The following is a 12,588-nucleotide window of genomic DNA, read 5'->3' on the forward strand; positions in this document are numbered from 1 at the left end:
GATATGTGGTTAATGGAGTTGAGTGATGTGCAGATCAGTAAGATGTCCCTGAGGAATTGGTGCCTCTCTGTTTCTATTGCAGATCTTTTCCCCTAAGAGCACAGCCTGGGCAGAAGCCATGATGTTGTCATAGTTGTGTAGAACCAGCAGTAGGACAAAATTTGTAAGTTAATCCTACTTGAAGCATCATTAATTCCTAATGGGGAGAGCAATATTGTAGAGATCCTCTCCTGTTTGAAATCCCATGCAGTCTAATCCCTCAGTGTACTTATAAATAGTAATGATGGAAAACTATGCATGGATCTGTTTTTTTGTCTTCTACTTTGCTCTCTGTTTATATATTGTTATTGAAAACTTGGCTAAAATTAGGCTTTTTCAGGAATTTTCAAAAAGATTTATCCTTGGGATTATGACTTCAAGATCCTGAATATTATGTATATTTCTCCTGCACTGTGTGATTATAACAGCTTCCAATAAATGTTGGAGAGTACTATATAAATTCTTACCGAAATAAGTTTAATACAGTTTCCAAACAGCAGTGTTACGCTCAGAAAAAAACTGACGGGGAGCAAATCAGTCTGTAAATGTGTCTGTCTTACAACACTCCCCCCTCCCTTTTTTATTGTCAAGTTTCAATGCATGATTTCACTAGAATGCATATATTTCCATATTTTAGTACACAAAAATACAGGGTGTCTTTAACAAAGACACCTTTGATCATCTCAGGGAGATGATATCATAGTCTCTGTTGGGTGGCCTCATAATGTGTGTGAGAGAATTCTTGACTCTTCTGAACACAAGAGAACAGAAGCATTTTACCTCTCCTTAAAATGTTTCCGAGTCCTTGGCAAAATAACACTTCAGTGATTCCTGAGCTGGTAAATTGGCTGCTGCAGCAGTTCCTGGCAAGGTCAGCACTGCAGTGTGTTGTAGGTAATGGAAGGCAGCTGTTACAGTGAGTGTGTCTCCTCCTTTAGAATGATTCCCCTCTTCTGTGCTTGTACATGGGGGTGGGGGGGGCATGCAGGCACTTGCATGGGGAGCTTTTTCTCCTTAGGTTCAGTTAGCTCATCACTGGACTATGAATATGTGGAAGTTAAAAGACTTCATACCTTTCAGAAAAATTCCTAATAAGCAGACGCTAAATATATGGTCAAATTGTTTCTATGCTCTTTAGTGCTTTCAAGGTGCCTGTCCTGCTCTCTCCCCTATGCTACTCTGTGCACGTACAGAGAAACAAAGGATACTTAATTGAAGTTACCTGTCCTTAAAAATAGTTCCCATTTTTGCCAGAAACAATAACTATATTGCAATATTGCTGCAACAGTATAATCCTGTTCCTTAGATATGCACCCAGATTTTCTGCAGGGCCAGGGAAAGAAGGAACAAGGCAAAATAGTCAACTGTCTTCCTAAGAAAAAAGTTAGCAACATTTTCCTAGAAGAAGTGGAACATTAACCCACAGCCAGATATCCCAACAGCTAGCTCTTTCTGTGGATCAGGCTTGTGAGCTTATTCCAGTGCTTTCCATTTGCTGCAGAGCATCCGGCATGTAGGCTGTAATAATCTCTGCCGTGATGCCACTGATACTCTTCAGGGATCTCAGGAATGGATTTGGCTCCACTGTTTGCTGGCCTCTTGTACTTTGTCAAAAAGATTTTCCACTGTCTGTTTATGAAAACAGTTGTGTCTTTCCGTAGACAGCTGTACTGGGTCCAAAGGAGTGGCAACAGATGCCTCATCATCCACTCCAATTAGAGAATTTTTAGAGAGAAGGAAATCCTGCCGTGGTGCCTGAGTCACCAAGCTAACATAAGAGACCAGAATATTTTTCCCATTGTGTGCTGAATTAATACGCCCTGATATGATTAAAATTTTACCACTTTTCTGCTATTAGGAATGTGGAAAATTTTTTCTGGGTTCCTAGTTGCATTGCAATGGGTGTCTTTTACTGAAATTTTGGATAGATCTTGGAGTTACAAGTACTCATGTGCTTTTTCAACAATTTATCTGAAGCATATTTTGTGCCACAGGTTCCACAGGTTAGTTTCTTTTTGGTTTTGTTTGCTTCACCATGGTCTTCACCATGGGCTGCAGAAGAATCTTGGCTCAGGCACCTGGAGCACCTCCTCCCCCTCCTTCTTCACTGACCTTGGTGTTTGCAGAGTTGTTCTCACATGTTCTCACTCTGCTCTTCTCTGGCTGGAAAACTACAACTGCACAACAACCTTTGTTTTGATTTATTTTTTGATTACAGAGATATCACCACCATTTCTAATTGGCCCAGCCTTGGCCAGCGGCATGTCCATCTTTGGAAGAACCAGGGATTGGCTCTGCCAGACATGGTGGAAGCTTCCAGCAGCTTCTCACGGAAGCCACCTCTGTGGCCCCCCCACTACCAAAAACCAAGCCATGCTAACCCCCTTCCCCCCCAAAAAAAATTAGAAAGGAACACAAAGTAAAAAACCTCTAAATTCCTAAAGCCCTATTTATTGTGATTATGAAGAAAACCTTAAAAATATGTCCCAGGCTTGCTTAGATGATGTTATTCAAGAATGGCTATTTCTGAGTAACACCATGTGTGGGTATTCTTGTTCCATAATTAGCATGACTCTCATTTTTGGCTTAACTCCTTTTCAAAGTGCATTAAGTTGAGCAAGACATATCTGTTTGGTAAAGGAAGTGAAATTTAAAACCTGCCTCACCATGGGCTGCACCATGGGCTGTGAGGGAATCTCTGCTCTGGCACCTGGAGCACCTCCTCCCCACCCTTTTCCACTGACCTCAGTGTCTGCAGGGCTGTTGCTCTCACATATTCTCTGTTCCCTCTCTGGCTAAAATTGCACAGTAACTTTCCCCCTGAAATTTGTTGTCCCAGAGGCACTACCACCATCAATGATGGGCTTGACCTTGGCCAGCAGTGGGCCCATCTTGGAGTTGGCTGACCTTGGCTCTATTGGACACAGGATAAGTTTCTAGCAGTTTCTTGCAGAAAGCCACCACTGTATCCCCCCTGCTACCAAAACCTTGCCATGTAAACCTAATACATGCTGTTAGGTATAGCCAGTCAAGCATAGGACATTATACCTTGTCTAGCAAAGAGGTGTTTTTTCCGCTCCAAGAGAGTTAAACAATGCTTATTTTTAACAAAGAGGAAATGGTCGACTGTTACTGTGGATAAGGTGGAAAAAAATATGACTTATGACCACTGGCTGGATTTTATATGGGAGGTGGCTTATAGAGGGTATCATTCTCCAGCATGATAAAACACTTTTTTGTTACCCAAGAGGTGTGTGTCACTGAACAAGGGAACCATTTGTTGGAAAAATCTGCAAACTATTCAACTGTACAATGAAAAAACAGGTGTAGGTAGAAAGATGCTTTTATGGGCACCTTTAACTTGCTTTGTGCTAAGAGTCATTCTGAAGTAGCTGTGTAATTAGGAGATATTCCATACCCAGAACTGTGGTGCCTCTAAAGCCATCACACCTACAGGCCAGGGCATCAAAGATGTCTGAGTGAGTGCCTGTGTGTTTTGTAGTGTATCGAAAAGGCAGCAGGTTGAGAGCATGGATTACTGGGGTCTAGAAAATAAGGGTTTTCTGGTGATGGGTTAGAGTTGATGGCAGAACTTACTGACAATCAGAAAAATACTGGAGAGCACTTTTAGACTTTGGCTGGCCCAAGGGGAGTTCACTACAGTCAGCAACTGCTGTCAGCTGGCACAAACTGCAATTTCAGCACCTCTAGTTTGCCCAAGCTGTAAAAAATACAAGTATCACAAAATACAGACACCACACCCCAGTATGCCTCACAAGAGTGGTTAAGTGGGAAACCCTTAACCCCCAACACACACAACAAAGGTATGTAAAGCACAGGAGACATTCAGTTGACCTCAGTGACTTTATCAAGTCTTTGGAATCTCTGTAGTGGTTTTCATGGGTTGAAGCAATTTTCTGCCGAAGTGTTGAAAATAATCAGAGGAGCTTTTTTGGAAATAACACAGTGAAAAAAACACTGAAAAACACTGAACCTCGTTTTGTGGGACTCTCTACTTCCTCTTAATGCATGAAACAGAGAAGGAATAAACATTGCTTAGAAGTGAGGAGTTTCATACAGAAGGAGGTTTTATTTTTGTATCAGTTTGTTCCTCTTTAGCATATTTGAATTGTTTGCCTTTTGCTACTTTCCTTCTGTTGCCTGGAAACATTTAGTAAGTTGTTAGTGCCAGAGCATTAGCTGACTTAAGATTCAACTCGAATGAGCTCTAACGCAAAAGCTTATCATCTGTGTTTTCAAAATATCTCAGCAATATCAAATTAAAGGGCTTTGAGCAACTAGGAATTAATTTTATCAGGACAACAGCATTGAATGTATTTTTACAGTAGTATCAACTTCTTGTTCTTGACCTTGTATGCCTTGCTGTACCAAAATTTCTCACCAAAACCATTATCCCTTTCTCTGAGAGCCAGACTGATGATGTTTCATGCATTACGAGTCACTAATGCAATACAATTATTTTTTTAAAATTGCTTTTTCAACTTTCAATTTTCTTTCCTGATTTTCTTCTCAGAAAGCTGAGAAATCTGCTATGTGATGCCAGCACTTTGACTCTGCAAGGTTGTGAACACCTTCCTGAGTTATGCTGTTAACTCCCATTAGAGCTTATGAAAGTGTTTGACCAGCACTGGTATTTCTGCTATACCTATACTACAGAAGTACAGCAGACCATGGTGCACCTTCACACCGAAATTGTCCAGTGTGAACTTGCACCATGTTGGGCACATCTGCAAAGAGTTCACGTCTGGCATTCCACAGTAAATATCCCAGCAGCACTTACAAATGTCTGGTTCAACATGTGGGAATCTCCAAGAGGTATTCCTAAGCCAAAAGTATGTTAACTGAAATGACTTGATTATGTGAAATTATTTCCAGGACAATTCATGTTAGTGATCAGTCTCAGTTAATACCTAACTGTAAATGTTTATGGGACTTATGGGACTGTTTGAAACATATTGCTAACTCTCCTTGAAATATAAACCACTGCTCATAGGTGAAAATATTAAAAGGTTCACAATATCACAGAATCCACACTATTTAAAGTTGTTTTGTTTTAGAATATTTAGTGCCTAATGTCCCAACTATATTGTAACGCATAAAACCTTCACTACTTCTTCTCTAGTGGTATTTCCCTAACTAAATGAGCTACCAGAATGAGCTTCCTAAAATTAAAGTTGAATAAGCAAGCTATCCAAGAGTTGTTCTGATACACGTTAATTGGTTGAGATGGAAAGCAGTGCTGAGAATTTTCTGACATCTCATTTTAAACACAATTGCATGTGTATTTCATGTCTCAGTTCATGTCAGTGAGACCCCACTCCCCTCAGTTCTGAGCATGATCATGTACATAGACTGTAGCTGGTTTTGAATTTACAGGAAAATCTTGGAATAAACAGAAAGGCCACATGCATTAATGGGGAACAAAGAAGCAATAGCAGGGAAAAGACTAATGGCAAATATTGGAAAAGAGCCTGCATCCTGCACAATGGTACTATTCATATATATAAATCACATGCTCATGTGTTTTTCTGGATCTGGACCTAACTGCACAACTGGATTTCTTTCAAGCTGCAAGTAAGTGCAAGAAAAAGCAGAATACAAACATATATTTCTCTAGTGAAGGGCGTAGTTCAGGCCCACAAATAGAAAGTCGCAGACTATAAAAGAAAACTCCAAAAGACCTGGAAAAGAAAAGACAGCAGAATGCCACTTTGCCCAGTAGTAATTTAGTGTTACTATTTAAAACTGAATATTCTTATTTGGTGAGTTTGAAAGTTTATTTTTCACCTTCTGTTAATCTTTGGTTGTATTTTAAGAGAATGGGACTGGATGTGGACTAAATTCCTTCTGAGGTAACGAGCATGGCTCTACTTTGGTGTCTGAGGAGGATGCCTACTGTTTTAGTGCAGACTAAGATTTTGAAAGCTTTTGTTAAGAGTGCATTATGAAACCATGAATTGGTATGGGATGGTAACTGTGAAAGATATCAAGGGTGTGGAGTGTGGTGACAGATCGCTGAATATCCTGAGTGCTGTGCAGTGCAGAACTAAAGCACATGTAGGTCACAGCAGATCCCCTTCAGATCTCGACAGTGTTAATATGCAGAAGGCAGAATAGAGCTTGTTCATCTGCTGGATCAGAGATCCTGCCACCTTGCTTAACCTGTTCTTTTGTCAGATAGCCAGTTGGCAGTCTAAACTCTGCGCCATATATATTTTTATTTTTAGTGTTTGTGTGTGCGTAGTAAAAGTATGAGAGGTGTGGAAATAAAATTGCAGCTTGGTCAGCTTCATTTTGAAGCAGATCATTCAAGTGGAAAATCAGTGGCTATTCTACAGCCTGTGTATTTTCCCCTATACAGATATGCAGAGAAATAGAAAAAGTTTGTATTAATTGATGATGATACATGAGTGTCATCTAAGGATGCGGTAAAACAGGAAGATAATTGGATTAATGAGTAAAATACAATATTTAAGTCCTAAGATCTAACAAACATGACACAGTGCCTTATCTAATGAGTGTAAGTGGAATCTCTCATGAGATTGGAGAACACAGTACTTTGTACTGCATAATCTTCCATTCCCATCCCAACAATACAACCACAGCCATCAGTCATTCATGACAAAAATCAATGATCTTAGCTTTTCTGACAGCTTTTGTTCACTGTTCCTAGGAACTGTTTTTTGTCTTTTCTCAAGAGGGTATTTAGAATTTAAGCTCCCTCTCTCTACTTGTTTATGTACAGTGCTGTTCATCTGCCAAATGATCATGGTGCCAAGTTCCAGCTTGGCATTTGTGGAACATTTTCCTTTCAGCCACTTGAGAATACATGCTTTGGCCTTTCCAAAGCCAGCAAATTGTCAACACCCTTATGAAATGGCATGGTCTAGGCTGAAGTGGACAGAAAAGTTATCAGCATCTGTCTCATTGTTTGTGGCTACAATGTGACACAAACTACAGAATTATTGATGACAGCATTTGAAAGAAAAATTATGAGGGGAGACTTTTCTTTTTATGATTCTGTATTTCAACAAAATTTGTCTAATTGCATGGGTAGAGTAATAAAGTTTTGTAGTACATATTATAACCCATAGCAGACAGTTACAAGAAAAGAAAAAATGTGCATCAGTAGGCCAGGCTTGTGAAAGATTGTGTAATTCCGTTCCAGTAAAATTGGCTTTTTACAATCCATTATATGGTAAGTCAATATAAAGTCAAAAGACCTCATTTACAAAATGGGAATCCTTACTGTAGTCACTTTCCAAACAAGGTACCTGACCAAAAGCATTTGCTATCAATTCTGCTAATTGACAGTTTCTTGAAACCTTTTATTTGGTTACCTGGAGGCAAGCTGAGGACAACCACCGTCACTGAGAAAATATTGACTTTTGTAGGATATCCTGTCTTTGTTCTGCAAATAGCGAATAGGCACAGAACACAGTTTATGTCATGGTGAGAAGAAAATGTTGTGATTAAGTCTGGAATCTGTGTTCTCTTAACCTTTCAGTACTCAGTTTTTACAGGTTAAAAGAAAAAATATAAAACACTCTGTTAAAACACAGCAATAGGTCATGTTGTACTTTGTTAATCTGGCCAGCATTCTTCCATTACAGAATGAGAAGATGAATAAATACACAGGGCTTTACCAGACAGAAGCTTTAAATCTATTAATTCATCTTTATGTGCCTAGCTTCTGTACCATCCTCCTATTGAACAGAATAGTCAGTCTGTTAGGTCTCTGAGGACCAGCTTTTTACATGTGTGCTGGCAAGTGAATCCCATGCCTTCTTGTAAATTAGTAATAGGGAGAGACAGGGCAAGAAGAGCCACAGCAAATATCTATTAGGATTAGACGACCTTGTAGCTGCTCAATAAGAAGTGAAAACTCGTTGGTCAGAGTATGAATAGGTAGGACAAGGAGCTGTTTCTGAGCTGCCGAAGTGTGACATACTTCTTCAGAGTAGAGAGGATAGGGACAGGGAGATGATTTTGCTGGAGGTGTTTTCCAGTAATAAGCGTGGGACTGTCATCTTAACTCCATGTCTATTGGACTGTCCTAGGCTGCCTCCAGCTCACTCCCACCCACCTGCTCTCATCTGCACCTGGTTTATCTAGATTCACAACATCACAGTCCTTTTCCACTTGAATGCTGGCAGGCCTCCGGGAGAGTCTTTATCTGGTACAGTACAAAGGCAAGCTCACACCTGCCAGTACAGCTCTTTCCTTGTGCATTCACAGGGTCTTCAGCAGTTGCCTCACTGAAGAGCCCATGTTTAGTCCCCCTCAAAGAACAACTATAAGGTAGCGCTACAGCAAATAAAGAACCTGTGGGTACTTTGGTCACAACATGAAGCCAAAAGGAAAGAATAGATTTCTCATGCAAGGGTCTGACTCCACCATCACAGCACAGAGTCTTTGGGCTCCCAGTGCCCATCTCTAGTCAGGAAAAGGGCTTGAGTTTCAGATGCAGCACAATCACCTGAGCAGTCTGGGGATTGTATCTTGCAACACTGTCCAGTCTCCTGGACACTGCTAATTTACATGATCTACGATAATGTTTGCCTCCTTACAATATCATGGATTACCCTGAGAAGTGTCTGTAGCTACTGTCTGACAACTGAGAGCTGCCTGTTGAGATGAGCTTCTGTGCTGCAGTGATCTCCTCTCTGGAGGTGATGTCTTGGGTGATATTTTAGCTCCTGCATCAGTTTTACAAGGTCCCCAGTAATTTCCTACAGTTTTGTTGTTTTTTTTTTTTTCACTGAAAAACATGTGAAGTCTTTCAGAGGCTTTCATTCCCTGCTTCCCTGCTGAGAAGAGATGGATTTTTTTCTGAAGTTATTTTCTGAAATTGGTGTAGAGTGGGAACATAGTTCTCAGTGGTGGTGTATCATATAACATTTGGCTAATGCTCTGGGGCTATTTCTGGTAACTGCAACAGGAGTTACAGTGTTGGGGTAGGTCTATTATATGTTCTAATGAAATAACTAGTAGTCTGATGCAGTCTACATGAATAACAGAGATTTGGATCCTTTCACCTCATTTGGGGCACATGTATTAAAGAATGAGCTTTGTGCTTAAGAGAGATTACATGGGGATTATGAAATGTAGAAACTGTAGTTGCAAAGAGCAGTTTTATTCGGCAGCAGATTACCGTCATTCTACTGCATGCTTATGAAAACTGGAGTTTCTAGTTAAAAACAGACTCCATTATTGTGTAAATATTAGCCAATGTAGAAATACAGCATTTCAGTCAAAAAAAAGTGGAAAAATAGTTATCGATTCATTTGAAATTCATATAATTTACATAGTGTCCTGAAGCTGTCTGCAGTCTCTTCAGAAATACCAAATTTAGAGAGGGCCCTGCACTTGGCCAGCTATCTGATGAATAAGATAAACCTATCCAGGTAGTGGATAACTGATGTATGAACGATGCAAATGTGCTATTCCATCCATGATGGGAAAAGAAATGTGTTAAGGCAGAGGTGTATCATATATAACTTTTTTCAACTGAACACACAAAACAACATAACATGCCCATAGACCCACAAATGAATGATGAAATTTATTCCACTCGTATCTTGGGAATTATGGATTTACCTGTTCTCTTGATGCTGTTCTGCAAAAAATCTGTTGCAGTCTATTGATTAGTTCATCCTGCACCAATCTGGGAGTAGTTAATTGTATGTCTGCATAATTAATATTGAATTATACAGATGGATGTGAGTGATCCTGCCCCAAAACAGGCAACTGAAAAAACCCACTAGAATCCTCTGATTTATTTTAAAATGTGAAGAATTTTAGGGCAAACAAAACAAAATCCAAGCAGTAAAACAAAACACAAATGGGAAAATGAAGCAAGAAGATAAATGTTCAATGGAATATTTTTATCCACAAAAGGAGATCATGCAGGGTAGACAATATTTAACCAAAAAGACAGCAGAAAAGAAATGCATTTCCACTAAACTCATAAAGAAGCTGCAGTCACCTAGACAGAACCATAAAAAGGACTAAAAATATCTTCCCTGATAAAAGGCATTCTAAGAGAGGACTAGGAAATATGTTTCATAGTTTTGTGATAATTTATTTTGATATTGGGAGTGAAAATGTCATTGTTTTTAGGAATTTCCTTTTTCTTCACTTGAGTATGTTTATGGTAAAGCAAGTTAGTAATATACTTTGAAGATAAATCACCTCTGGATGTTTTCAGTGAGCAAAAATATTTTCCATCTTAAATTTCTCTCTATTTTTTTACTGCCTTTTCCTGAGGCTGTTTACTCTGCACATACTAGAGAGAAGGATAACAAGGCATTTTAAACAGCCAAGTTCTATGCTTCTCTCCTTAGAAGGGAGCTTCTTTTTCTGGCTAGTATTTTTTTTTTTTTTGGAATTCTGTTTTCTGACTAAGGTGTTCACCAGCAGGAAGGAGTTAAACAATACCCAAACTCTGGAGCTCTCTGTCAATCAGGGCTAATCCTGAGGCAGAAGCAGTAAGAGGCTTCAGAAAGAGGGAAGTCTTGCTGGAATTTATTTTGCTTCTCTGTATTTATCAATTGAGAATGACTGGGCCTGAATTGTTAATAAATACAAATGGTTTATTGTGTGGTAAAATCAAAACCTATGTGAAAGAAGGCAAATACATTTCAGAAGGGCCAGCTTCTGTGTCTTCAATGTGAGATCTCAAACTCTGTGGCTCCACAATAGGACAGGGTGGTAGTCTAAGAATGGCATTTGACACATAGCCAAGTAGTCCTGAAAATAATTTTTAAAATGGCAGATAAGGGAGACAAGGCTCTTTTTGATAACTCTGGTACTATTGTCATGCCTAAGGTCCTTATCCACATAGGAAAGGTTCTGGTTAGAGTAGATATAACAGGAATCTGTTCTCAAAATAGAAACTGGCCATAGAATGGCAAAATGATTTGATAGTGATGCTGAATTTCTACTCAATCAAAAGCAAGGTTTTACATGTATTCCTCATGCTATTCAAGGCTGCCTTTTCTTTTCTCGTTTTTGCCTTGTCTTCTGGTATGAAACAGCTTCTCATTACATGACTTGAGTGCCCTAAGTCTGCCACATTTATCATTTGCCGCCATACATTCTGATTTTGAATAAGAAATTAGTAACTTAGCTTCAGTTTACATTACTATCTTTGCCCAATTTACAGACTTACACATGATACATAAGTCAGCCTTTACTGTAAGAGTAAAATGACTCAGTTTGGGCCTGGGAGCCAGAGAGCTAAATATAGTACACAGCATTAGAGCTTGATACAGCTGGGGGGAAAAAATCCATTTGGGGACTTATAAAAGGTCAGTTTGGAACGGACTGTTTGGAACAGAGGTGCCTGGGGTGCAGAAACACTTGCCTTGACAACTAACTTCATTTTGTTCTCATTTGAGAAGTAGAACAGCAGAGCTGCTGGAGACAGAAGAAAGTATAGGAAGGTAAGACAGGGAGAGAAAAAAATGGACACAAAAGGTTTGAGCTGGTTATTCCAAAAACCAATGCAGGATGTAGGCTATTAAGTATCCATTTCTGTGGGAAAGTGATGGTGTGGCACTGCAAATATCTGGGGTACCAGCTCTGAGCTGTGCACCAGCTTTCCCTGGTTTCAGTCTTAGAGAGCACTGTCCTCATCTTTGTCCCTGTGGACACAGTACCCACCAACAGCTTTTAGTTTTGGAGTGCCTTTGTAGTACTGATGTACGGCAGTCTCTTCCAAATGATAAACATCTTATCATTGCAGTAAGTACCGGGACTGGCAGCAGCCTGTTTCAGCATGTTCAGGTGTGTAGCTCACTGGGACCAACTGTTTGGTGGCACTCTGCCTTCATGAAAAGTGTTCCAACAAACCTGTTGGAGGAGTTCAGCATGCTGGAAGGGAGCATCCTGAAAAGGTGTGTTCTATATAAAAAAGCCCAGGCATTGTGTATCAAACTGTTCCAGTTGCAAGACAGGGTCCCATTCTAAGACAATAAAATAGCATATGGCTCTGACCTTGTGTTCCATTTTTGTAATCAGCTTGCAACTGATCTACTTTTCATTGATATTTGTAAATAATTTGTGTCCCTCTCAGTTTATCTCAGCTAAAACTGGTGAATAAAAATGCTTCTGAAAATATTTGTCAAACTTAGAACACTCTTTTGAACAGCAGTGTTAAAACATGAAGTAGTTATAATTTTTCTGTTACGGGCTATGTTTTTCAGCCTAGAATAGGCAGCTGGGAAGAGCAAATCTTTCATGTGTGAAAGGGCAATTCCCTCCCTCCCCAGTCCATCAATGACTGACTTTGGTTACTAGCTGTGTAGCACCAGCAGAGCCAGGACAAGGTATTAGAGTGTCTGTTTCAACTGAGTCCTGCTGAAGACTGTTAGGGAGTGAAACAGCCCAACTGCTGTGGGACAGGAAACTCATTTCACCTCATCCTTTTAGGGTGGATGAAGAAATGGGTGCAGGTATGGCAACCCACACTTCTCTTTTGTCTTGGTAGTAGGGTGCCTCTGGGAGAACAGATGTTGATTTCAT

The sequence above is a fragment of the Corvus cornix genome, chromosome 4 (genome assembly GCF_000738735.6).
Source record: "Corvus cornix cornix isolate S_Up_H32 chromosome 4, ASM73873v5, whole genome shotgun sequence".
In the NCBI taxonomy this organism is placed as follows: Eukaryota; Metazoa; Chordata; class Aves; order Passeriformes; family Corvidae; genus Corvus; species Corvus cornix.